We start from the raw sequence: 13514 nt of genomic DNA, 5'->3' as shown, positions 1-13514 counted from the left end.
GGGGGGGGGGGGGGGGGGGGGGGCATTTTAAGGAAATTTTAAAGAAGGTATCTAAGTAATAAATCTTAGTAGCTGTTTTATTTCTTGTGATGTCTCATTGTTAACCATAATTACCTATTTTTGGGCAATACAAAGAGGACTCCAATATTTTTATGGTCCTTTTTTATAAGTGTTGTTTTTGTTGTTTAGAAATATATATATATGCTATAACAAATTTCATATAACTACATTGTGAATTCAAACTTGAGAAAAAGAAATGTAGCTGTACATATTATTCCAGTCACTGCATATAACCAACTCAGTGAGAGAATAGCATATTTTTGTGATGGTGTGTCAAAAAGAACATGTTATAGCGTGTGAATAGAAGACAAAGCTGTAAACAGTTATTATTCAACTTTTTTTCCTGCTGGAAGACGGTATAACAGACACACACACGCGTGCACACAGACACACACACACACACACACACACACACAAAAACAGGACACACTTGCTCTGTAAATACTGAATGCTGAATAATTTTACAAGTGTCATACCAGCAAATTTACAACCGGTGAGTCAACACAAGTTTTGGAGAAATAATAATTCAAAAAAAGAAAAAAAAAAAAAAGAGCCTGATTGGTATCTTTTGTCAACGGTATCAGTATCATTTCAACGAGGAAGTTTCAAAAACAGAAAAAGATGATTTAATCCAAAGCACACTTGTACTTAGACGCGACGATTAGAACTTGAACCAGGCTCTGTGCATCCTGACACTTTTCTATTGTTGAGAGGAACTTGTTAGCTGTAATGTTGATGTTTGTTTCATCCTGCACGTTTTTTCTTTAGAACACAAAACCCGGGGCGCCGCGCTCGAGTCTTTGTGGAACGCTTCGTTCCTCTTTTTTTTTTTTTTTTTTTTTTTTTTTTGAGTGAATTAGGAAAGTAAAACGTTTTTTGATACCATACCTCAGCCTTCCTGAGTTCTCTTATGGAATCATTGGCAGGTTTTAATTTATTCTAGTGGCAAAATAAATGAAAACACTGAAAGGTAATTAAGCAAGTGCACTGTGAGTTGTCGAGTACAGGCCGTTTTTCTATTTGCACATGTATATGTTGGCTTTTTAAAAAATAAAAAAAAAAAAGGAAAGAAATGGCCCTGTGCTTTGGGATAGTATGAAGGATTTTGGAGTCAATGTATTCCCGAGTAGACAAACACTTCGATGTTTTGAGGTGAGTTAACAGCTTGGGAAGTAGTAACTGGGATGCTGCCGTGTACACTTGGATTTCTTTCTAGAGTAGCTCCATGTCTCATCTGAGGATATTTATGCAGGGTCAAAAAGATGACACTGAATAATTCACTATCTGCCACTGCACCAGGTTTCACACAGTACATGTGGTTGATGGGTTTACTTATGATGATGATTTAATAATAATAGTAATAATAATAATGACATGCTCCAGAATGCGATGCCGCTGCAGATGTGTTTGTTGTTTTCGTTTTACCCGCGTCTCGTCTCGTCTCATTTCTTTTTTTGCTTTTTCTTTTCAAAACAACCAGGTAAAGAAATATGCTGGATACTTCTAAAGTAAATGATGCGGAGGTGTGATCAAGTAATAATTTAAAGAGACAAGAGAAAAAAAAAAAAAAACGTGTAATGTTCAAATGTAAAAGAAAATAAGAAATACAAAACTATTAAAAAAAAAAAAAGATGCTTCTTTGCTGATTTCAAGTTTAATCAGAGTTTTATTGATACTTTGTGGTTTATATATTAATAATTGTAATATACTATTAAAATGTACTGTGCATCCATTACTTTCTCTCTTTCCATTCCCCATCCTCAGAGATCCTACTATATTTTGTTGATCATTCATGTACTTCATTAGTGTGTAAAGAAATCACAGTTAACTTGTAAACAGAGTGCTGTCTTTGATACCAGTGTAGTGCTCTTTGTTGTTCTCCCTTGCTCTACCTCTCCTTTCTCTCATATTTATCCCTCTCCCTCTTGCGCTCTTTTTCTATCTCCTGTAATTACAAAGTAGATGTTATAGAGGACTCATTAATATAATACTTGTAGTGAATAGTGGATTTAGGACCAGTCGAGATATACCTTTCTCTCAACGATCATGTTATTCTGGTATTTACAGACAGTTATTTTGTTAGAGGTTCATTGTAATTTTTTCCCTGTATGTTTTTTTTTTTCTTTTGATTTTGGTTTTGCCACTCTCACATGGTTTCAGCTAACCAAAGCTCTCATGGATGAACAATAGAGAAATAGTTGCTGTAAGATGGAATTGTACACAAGGCATTATTTGGATCCCCACCCTTGAATGTTTTTAAAGGGGTGTGCCATACTACCTTAAATGCTAATGCTAGATATGCAAAACGTTTGTGTTTGATTTGTTTTGGGGTTTTTTTGTTTGTTTTTTTTTAAAGAGGGACACAAGCTAAAAAATCACGGAAAAAGATTTTTACTTCAGATATTTCATATTTTTTATTACCACACACGTCATCGGTCACAGAGCTGTTTGAAGAATCTCTTCTACCTTTTAATGTTTGTACACTCTGCAGATATCCCAGGCTGCTCTGCTGCGATTACTTTTTAAATAATGACGACTTTTGAGCTCTTATTTAGTTGGGAACTGTTAATGATTAAAAAAAAAAAAAAAAGTAATAATTTTGATCTTAGGGAGCTTCTTCTGGGAATCATCTTTGATTTGAATCTGTTAACAGTGTTCCTGACGCTACAGAGGCATTACTGATACATGCAGACAAACACTGCAGAAGACTAAACAGCAGGAATATCAGCAGGTGCTGAGGGATGTCGAGGAGATGGTTAAATTCCTGTCCTGAGTCGGACCTGCAACCTGAAGCTGTGATGCATTACCAAGCTAGAATAGATGATTATTAACTGCAGTGTCAAGGCAGGCTTAGACTTAACATAAAGAATAGGGTTCCTGCAGGGGGGCGCTGTTTGGACCCCCTAATGAAGCCTCTCTAGTTAAGATAATCTCTGCTCTCTCATTTATTTACCTCATTGGGTCTTTAAATGAAACGCTGTTCATTCACACCACATGTAGAGAGCACAGCAGCTCTGTCAGTGATGCTAATCTGTGATTTTTTTTTTTCCAGGGCTTTGTGTTGTTTAAAATTAGGCAAAAGTCGGTATACTCTTGTTTAGTGAGGTAAAGCGATTACTCGCTTTATGAAAGTGCAGTATTTGTAGGAAGCATTTTACTGTTTGAAATTTTTTTTTTTTTTTTTTAAAGTCTCAGTAGCAAAAGAACAACAACAGGAACTGGTTATTTTAGTGGATGCAGTCGGGTTAATTTTATTCTAAAAGTAATAAAAAAAATAGTTCCTCCTGTCCATCGAAATATTTTAACTGTATAATTAACGCAAACACAAACCAGTTCTGTTCCTGTTTTTTTTTTGTTGTTATTGTTTCATCTGAACAACAAATACCAGAGCAGCAGGCACACACTATCACACTACACTGCTTTATCGCAGTGCCCGTTGCTTCTCAGAGCATAATTAACCCTTTTTCCCTGGAAAGAAGACTTGAAATGGCTTGTTTTCCCCTCACACAATATCCAAATTGACTCCTCTATTGTTTTGTGATCCTGTAGCTTGGACTTTAAGGTAGCATGGCTCTGTTGCTGTAATTTCATTTTATCTCAAACTGACAGCAGTTTACAGCTGATGAATGTTACACATCTTAGTAGACTAGCTTATCCATTTTGGGGAGAGGGGAGGGGTCTTGGTTTAAGAAAAAAAAAATAATCAAAAAAGAAAAAAAGTCAACCTGGAAGGTGTTGACATTTGTAGTGTACTACCGTATCCATTTAAACTTGAATCTCGAGGCAAGTGCTAGGCAATGGCCAAACAATAAACCCCATCAGTTCGGGGGAAAATCTCACCCTGAAACCACACGCACTTATGACATTTCTGTCATCCTGGGTTCACAAGTGTTTTCTGAATATGAACAAATGTTTCCCAAAAGCTGGGACATCAGGCTTTTCAGGCTCGGCTCCATTTCCAATGAATTAGACTGACTTTGAAGGCTCATTGAATGTTCTTGAGCATTTTTATCCAAAAGAGGCTTATTCATAGTGGTGCTAATGGTTTTTAAAACCAGACAATGTGCCCTTATCTCTGAGAGATACTGGATACTGTCACAGTGAACACAGAGTTAGTCTCCGGCCCAGTTCACAAAGTGACTCACGCTAACATCACTATTTATAGTTTTTGGCTCGATGTAACAAAGATCAGTTCATGTTCGCAAATCTGGACTGAACTCTTCAAGGTGACAGAAGTGGCACGAGTTCGCCTGTACTGCTGCGTTTTTGGGTGAATTTCCCCCTCCAGTCCGAACCATTGCCATCTTACCCATGCTCATCACAAAATATATATACATATAATTGCAATATATATGTGTATAGATGAATATATATAATTGCAATTTTCGCTCATTTGAACTGAATAATATTAGACTGGAGACCTCAACTGTATACAGAATAATCCTCATACAGCCACACCCAGGTTCATTTAGTCCACTCATCATTATTAGTTCACCAACATGCGAGTTCTCCCCTGGCGTGTTGTCGAGTTTGGAGCAGACCGCACGGCCACGAGGGGCGTCTGGAAGCTCTTCAGACTGCATGGCCGGCAGTGTGAGGCTCTGCCGTGCTTCCGTGTTTCTGCAGGCTGAGCACAGAGCTCTCGTCACTGCTGTCTGCCCATTCCTAACACTTGCCCCTTTTTTTTATGTTAACCGACTTTTTATGGCGAGAGACAGACAGACTTGACTGACATCTGAAAGCATCTTTCAGGTTATCATATGGCTTGCTCAAGCCCTGTTGTAAAATATACTAAAATAATAATGATAATAATAATGGATGGGGGTCTCTCACATATCAAATGTGGAAAGTCTAATTTTATATTTGTATTTTCAAATAATAATATTGACAAAAAAATGTCTGTGAAAGGTTTCCATCCTCTACTGTGGTCCAGAAATCGATGTGTCTGTCTGGAAAATAAATAAAATAAACTGAATTGTTATATTACTTGTTTCCACTGTTGCATTGTATTTGTGTTTTTTCTAATACAAAAAAAAATAAAATAAAATTTATATATATATATATATATATATATATATATATATATATATATATATATATATATATATATATATATATATATATATATATATATATATATATGAATAAATAATGTGATTATATTTATCACAGCATTTCAAAATTAAGTGTAAATATGTTTCCAGGACACTGTGTGTGTTTTCTGTTTAATTTCTGAGTCCATATTTGTAGCAGACTGCACACACTGAGCATGTCAGCACCTGGGATCCGTTGAGGTCTCTCATAAGTCAGCAGGATTAATGGTCTGAGATCCATTTGGGGGAAAATGGTGAACAAACAAAGACTGACGTGTAATTCTGCTGCCCCTCAGTGGTCTCTCCCAGCGCCTGAGAAGATGCAGTGCATTCAGGGAGAAGCGTTCGCCAGTGCCTTATTTTTCATCAGCGGCAGCAGCAGCGTCACATGGAGAGCATCAGCATTAGCTGAGGCTCAGTGTATAAATGGCTGGGGATGTGATAGAGTAGATGAGCAAACAGGCTGCTGCATGACAGGCCATTTAGGGCCTCACAATAGTACCTTTTGATGTGTTTGTCACACTGTGCTTAGTTCTGCTTCTTCCTGAGATGGAGAATTTAACCTCGGATGGCAGAAGCAAAAATTTGATTCTGAATCATTTTCTGAGGTGAAACACTGACAGTGAAGGAAAAATTCTGCCACCTGACTGACGGGTGTCGGGTATTTTCTTCCATGATAGTTCAGTTTTTCACTGAAGCTAACTTACAGATGGGATATATAATAATAGTGGTGGGTTAAGTTCACTCGGTCAGATTTAAAATACCTATTTTGTTTACCATGATAGATGGTGATAGTTAAACACGATGCCACTGAAATTCAGGGATCAGGATTTTTAATGTGGGTGCTTGTCAGGTGAGACCGACGGTCCGACAGCTCCATCACTCACTTAGACACCGTAATCCATAAATTCAGACTGAGATCAATACTCTTGGCTCAGCTCTGTTTTTCACAGCCGAGATGCTGCAAGTTCAGATCACGCTGCATACATTTCTGGATTTGCGTAATGAGTACAATGATGATCCAACTGGTAATGTGGGCTGTTTCATTTTTTACAAAGGAGCTGCTTTGAATTTTCTTGCTGTCTGTCATATCTATATCTATATATATATATATATATATATATATATATATATCTATATATATATATATATATATATATATATATATATATATATATATATATATATATATATATATATATATATATATATATATATATATATGAGCAGCAAAGATGTAAATATGAAAAATGTTTTAACCTAGGGCAGATGAGAGCAGAGTTTGTCCAGACTCTGGTCAATGTAATTAGCAGACAAATCTGTCAAAGAGTCGATGCTCACGCTGACTGTGTTTTTAACTCAGAGGCCTAACTGCTTGACCTTTCCAGTCCACCTGCCTTTAATTAAGTGCTAATTAAAAGTGCCATTATGATCAGAGAGCTCTACACTCGCCGGCCCTTAAATACAAGGATTCAGGTCTTTAGTGGAACTCTGCAAGACAATCAGCAGTCATGGGAGCTAAATGTCAGCTCACAGCGGAGAAAAAGGAAGCTGTATTAATCTGTGAAATCAAAGTTTGCTTTAAAGTGGAAATACTGTAAGTGATATTTGAGCAAGAGCCCATATACTATAAAAATGTATCATCTGTATTTCTTTTTAAAAGGGTAACTATCTGTTTTAAAGGCCACAAATATTAAACTGCCCACTTTTTTCCAATACTTTACATCCATATATATATATATATATATATATATATATATATATATATATATATATATATTGTTGTTGTTGTTTTTTGGGGTTTTTTTTTGTTTTTTGACATTTGACCAGAGGCACTAAAATGTAAAACTGACTAAAACCCTCGATTGGCAGCATCCAAACAAAGACAAACGCAGATCGTGGCAAATATGTGGGCATACAGCAGCATGTCACAGGCTCATTTGACGGCCTCACCTCGTACCAGTTGCTCTGTGTAAATTTCCCATGGGCCAGTACTAACAGGCTGAATGTGACAGCTCCTGGCAAACACAGACAAGCCGCGGTATGCGGAAATGCCATTGCGAGGATGCAGCATGGCAACAGCAGCGACGGCTCTGAGGTCGCTGTGGAGGTGTAATGAAGAAGTTCAAGAGGTGGTCTGTTGCCACCTCCGTGTGCCTGAAAAGCAGAGGAGAGAGAGCGGAAGAACACCTTTCAGCCATGCATATTCATGCCGTGATGTGGTGCTGCAGGAGATTCACATCCCCCATCCTCATCCCCAGCCTGCGAGGACACCTCAGAGCCCCTCAGCACTTATTAACGGTAATTAAGAGCTAGTCTGAGATGCTGGCAATGTTTAATTGCCAATTACAGGTAGGTTAGATATAGATGGAAATGACAGCTATTTATGTAGTACATCAGCCTAAATCATCAAGTTGTGTTTATACCTTGAAAATGGGAAAGGAATGAAAGGTTGGGAAGCATCCAGGATCCTCACACAAGCCTGGCATTGTAGGAATTCAAGTGCAATAATGAGCAATGTTCAATGGATATGCACTTAATTTTATGTGCATCACTAAATTATCTCCCCACACAGCCATGTAATGGTTGCTCCTCTTTTGAAGCGGAAAATTTTTTTGACAGTGCTGTGTAATAGAGTCAATAGTTGATGAGAAGACTGCTGTGGATGGGGAGATGAGGCACTCAGGTGGCTGTTTCCTCCCAGACTCCAGGCCTAATGTAGCCTTTGGCATGGAAATTGACGTGACATTGATGGGCACTCTCCCGCCAGCAGAGAGTCATGTGCCTGCACAGCCTTCCAATTCGCTAATAATTGCTGATTAAAAACTAGTTAAGAGTCCATGAAAACTCAAATATGCATTAACCAAATGACCTTCTGGGAATGGCAAACGTCTGAAGCCAAGAGCACAGGTGGTGTCGTATGTGACACCAGCTCATGGATTGTTTAAGAAACAAACACTGTGTTACGCTGCTGAGCTTTCTACAAGATGACTTTTCATGTGACCCCCCTTCATCTATGATTACTGTACGAATGAGAGTCTCCTGAGTTTTAAATAACACCTCAAAAGTGATCATAAGTAACCCAATAGATCAGGCTGTGGTTTTCACAGCTGCCAGCCTAATAAATTATGTCAATGGCACAAATAACTAAATCAGCACAGTTGTGCTTTAAAAACTGCATCAGATGCGATAACTGTAATCTCATTACTTTCATATGTTAATTATTACCCTAATATAAATTATGCTAATTACAATTTGATGTGAGTGTGAGGATTATCACACTGCTGTTCTACCTGATGAAGGTTTTGACAGCATTTGTATCACCTCATTAATACAACAGCATTGTTTTGTCTACTTCTAGTTTAGCTCATTTCTTTTATATGTTGCCAAAGAGCTGCTTCATTACTGGAATGCTTTTTTAAAAAATACTAATCTATAATCATTTTCTCTCAAGTGTGTTTATTTGAATTCTTACAGGTGAGCAAAGACACTGTGTCCAGTCTATTTTCAGTCATTACAGTCTCTGTAATTTGAGAGCTGTACATAGCCAGCAGCATGAAAAGCGGCAGACACCATGAGCTAAGTGACTCAGAAAATTCTCATATTGTGCCCCCATTTTCTCTCATATTATCCACCAGATGAAGCATTACATGCTTACAAAGGCCATCAGTTTTGGCCCCCGACCACAGAGGATGCAGCTGTCTGTTCATTGTTCATCATCATTGTCTTCATGGATCTGATGATGCTCCAGAATCAATAGTTGCCTTAGAGCAAGCTAGTGAGCAACAGACTGTAGAAGCAGGCGAGAGTGACAATTATCACTGGAGGACAGAGTGAAAATACAAAGTAAGTGTCAAGGGAGGGGGAAAAAAGTACTGGTCTTGATGGGATCATTACCAATGGATTAATGATTCTTTAGCTGGGTGCTGCAAAAGACACCATTGGAAAAAATATGGCTCCATGACCTGTGAGATTTCAGTAACTTTATAGGTTGTTTTCCCTCTAAAACTATGAATATAAAGGTCCAAAAGCTCAGGTCAGGAGGCCAAATAAAGCTAATAATCTTATACTAAATTAGTTAGAATCCCACATTTTCTCTTACATTACAATGATCACATGTATTCAACAGCCACTTTATTAGGTACACCCGTTCAACTACTTGTAAACAATTTGCCAGTCACGTGGCTTAATGCATTTAGGCTTATAGTCATGGTCAAGGCAACCTGCTGAAGTTCAAACTGAGCATCAGAATGGGGAAGAAAGCTGATTTAAGTGACTTTGAATGTGGCATGGTTGTTGGTGGCAGATGAGCTGATGTGCTGGGATTTCCCTGCACAACCATCTCTAGGGTTTACAGAGGATGGCAGTTCTCTGGACAAAAACACCTTGTTGATGTCAGAGGTCAGGGGAGAATGGCAGGAGTTCTCAAATAACCACTCACTATGACTGAGGCTAGGGATCTCTGAAACCCGTCAAACCTTTAAGCAGCAGCAGAAGACCACACCAAGTGCCACTTCTGTCAGCTAAGAACAGGAAACTGGAAAAATGCTGCCGGCTCTGAGACATTCAGATGGTCGGTTAGAATTTGGCATGAACATCCTGGATCCCTCTGGTTCTAAAGGCAAAGGAGGTCCAACCCAGTATGATTGAGGTGTATTTAATAGACTAGCTGGTGAGAGTACATTGTGCATCTTTAAAGAAAGATAAGAATAAAGTGTTTGCATCTCTGTTTGGATGTTTGAGAAGATGCCGGTTGTGATATATTTTAATTTTGATTTACTTGTAAAGTTCCCGCTCGTCTGCATATACTTATGTGGCATCTTCTCAAAGTAAGAAACTGATGAGATGAGTTTAACAGCCTTATTTGCTGTCAGAGAAATTGCCATCAAAATGTGGTGTTTGATGTCCAGAGCCACTGTCAGCAGACGGCCATATCACAGCGCAGTGCATTCCAGATGTGATATGGTATCATCAAAAAACACATCTACAAAGTATCACTGTTCTGATAAAGGAATCTCCATGTCATTTTAATGCAACGAAACGCTCCAAAAAAAATCAGTTTTGCTGCCTCTGAAGCCGCCGGGAGCACTAATGAGAACTGTAACCCGCCGTGCACGAGCGGGAGAAAAAGCATTTTCATTGGTTAAAGCTGGCGTGCAGAGGTTCGTAATCAGATCAAATTGATTTGTGTGAAATCTCAAGCAATTTGTCTCAATATCTGCTGAGGAGAAATGTCAGAGATTTGAAGACAAGGTCACACTCAAGGTCATTTTCATATCTCATCAGGAACATTTGTCACCAGCAGGTAATGCAGTAATACAAGTGATAATAAATAAACTGGATTCTTGCAACATCCTCAAATGGCTTTTTAGAGGAGGAAAACACCTACAGCAGTGCAAAGCACCAATTGAATTTATTGTAGTTACAGTTTAACAGCAGTATGAAGTCATGGTAATACATTATAGAGTAAATCCAAGTCATCGCAGCAGTCGCTTGCTTTTTTATGTGTCTCTTCCCCATGTGTGTGTGTGTGTGTGTGTGTGTGTTTGGTCGATGCATGCTCTTATCAATCTCTGCACAATAACAGAAAACAATTTGCTAATGTTTTGAAAATAGCTTTCCCATCCCGTGCTCCAGCATTGAGAGATGTATGCACAATTTCATAAACACAATCAGCGTGCTGAATGGTGGCACTGATATTCTGAAAAGAAGAAAAAAAAATCTCATTATTGTTCCTGAGCTATGGAAAAGCAGTCAATGGCCCGTATCACACAAAGTGCCCCCCCCCCCTTCACACCAGAACAGTAGCACACAAAGCTTAATTCCACCTAGAAGCAAACAATATGCAGCAGTTTGCTGAGAGAATATTAGAGATGACCTGAAAGAAATCAGCAGCTGCATTGGCCACAATTTTTTTGGATGCAATGCTGTTGCTAGGATCACATGGGCACGCTGCTGCTGTCGTGTTCCTGCGGTGCAGCTGGACTGAGTCATGTCTGATTTCAATCTGACACCTGTGTCACACAGTCTGCCTCCATATATGGATTTCCAGTCCTTTGTAACTTACTCCATCTTCCTCACACTCATGTACAAGTGGCAAGGAGAGTGGACGCCGAGGAGTGTGAGTAAACAGGAAATGAATGATCAGGCTTGTGGGATTATATGCAGAGTTAACTGATGGCCACACTTGAAGAGGGGGGGGGCATGCTGTACGATTTGGAGATCGCTGAGCCCGAGCATGTGGACGGCTTTGTGATGAATGATGACAGCCCACTGCATAATCACTTCAATGAGTCATAATAAGGGCAGGCATGTATGAAGCCCCTTCAACGCTGAGTCTTCGAGCCCTTTTACATTACAGGCACTATATATTGTGCGAGGGTGTGTTCAGTGTCTGTGTCAGTATTAAGAAATAGTCATAATAGAATTTTATCCATCATTTGTTTTCCTCCTATATTTTAAAATATCACCTGCAGCTTCTTTTATTTTAGACATTGTGACGGCTCTTGGCCTTGATTGGTTGTAGGTCCTTGTTACCGGCACCTCCCATCTAATGAAAGAAATGACTTCACCTGCTTGGGAATCTATACAAGCTTCCAAGACAGGCTGGTGCCTTTCAGGCATCTAGCTCGGTTTCCATTTACTTTGGTTTGCATTGTAGTTACTCCTAGTTTAAGCCACGTATAGCTTATAGGTCAGCAGCTAGTTTTTTTTATTTTCACCTCTTCTTTAATTCTGAATAATACATTTTGACTTAGTGAAAATTGTCATATGGATCTCCCTTCTCTGAGCATAACAGACATCTCTAAATCAGGGATGTCATGCATGCAGACTCCAAACCATAACCAGCCCACCAAATCTGCAGAGATGGTGGACATGTTGGACTTCTGCACCAGCAGGCACTGTCTTGCAAGTTGTTAGGAATGGATCACATCGTGAAAGCAGTTGCATCGGCTGTGCTAATTTTACCTAAGCCAGAGGCCTGAATCCCTTTTAAAGCATTCCTTCTGACGACATTACCAGTGGCTTGGCACAGGACACTGAAGTAAGACAAGGAGCTGTTTCTGTGTAACAGGGATGCAGTTATACAGTGCTTTTCTAACCTTACTGACCATTCAAACCCATAGATACTCATGCAACGCTATTATCTATCTGGACACGCACAGAACATGCAAAATCTACACAGACAGACCTCGGCTGAGCAGGTGAACCCAAACCCAGAACACTGTTGCTGTGACAGGACAGTAAACACCACACTGCTGTGCTGCCACCATAATGAATACACTGACTGAATGTAAAAAAAAAAAACCCTGAGATTATTTTTTGAGACATCTCAGGCTCCACCTTTTTGTTTCTTTGTTTTTCATAATGTGCTTGCACTTATTCACACTAAAGGATAGATCAGATTTTGCTGTAGTGGCCCATGAAGTAAAGTAAGTTTGACACTGTACGTGCCAGCCCTGTGAATCATGCTAAGCTATAGTGAACAGCTGCTGAACATAAGCATGTTAGCATTTAGTTCAAAGCCTGACAGAGCCACTAGCGTAGCTGTAGGCCCCTGATCTCTTTACAGCAGGTTGAGAGTGTCAGTGAAGCAGCTTATTTGCTACCTGGAGAGTTTTTTTTATGCTCTGGGGATGTATCCAGGTGACACATTTGAACTCAGCGCCAGAGGAGCATGTCTTTGTTGCACATGAAGCTCTATTATCCCTTATTTTGAATAACAATGTTCTATGCAAAATGAAAATATGCTGGTGGCCATAGAGAGGGTTGCCCATTAATCGCACACCTTTCAAGTATGACACAGCTCTCAAGCACAGTAAAATAATCATAGAAAGAGTTTTTATCCTGAGTGAGCTATAGAAAATATGAGCAGTGCACTTTACTCCCAAATCATTTGAGCACTTGCAGCTTCCTGCACTGCTGCACATTCACAGTGAGCACACTGGTAATGTTAATTAAACTCTGTGAGGGTTCAGGGTGAACACTGGGACTGGGCCTGCAGTAGTTGTTCTTTGAACCATGATGTACATCAGATCAGTGGCAAACTTTTGAAAGCACTTCAGGCAGACATTGGATAATTTAAGGTTTATGCTGATCATCACAGATCACTAAATGTCAGGGACTGTCTGGTCAGCGCTGATATATTCATACAAGAAAGCGAGAGATGCACTCAGATGATACACTGCCTCTGGTTCCTGTCCCTATCAAGAATGAACAGCGTGTAAGGACCCGTCTAAACGTGCGAGGGCTCTCAGTAGAAAAATGGCTCTATGAAGCAGGCCTTGACTGATGTGGCTGAGAAATGTCATAAATCACACTTCTGCTGTAGTAACTTACAAAACCAAACCAGAACCAACG

This window comes from Archocentrus centrarchus, chromosome 14 (assembly GCF_007364275.1).
Source record: "Archocentrus centrarchus isolate MPI-CPG fArcCen1 chromosome 14, fArcCen1, whole genome shotgun sequence".
Taxonomy (NCBI): Eukaryota; Metazoa; Chordata; class Actinopteri; order Cichliformes; family Cichlidae; genus Archocentrus; species Archocentrus centrarchus.
Note: the sequence above shows the minus strand (reverse complement) of the source record.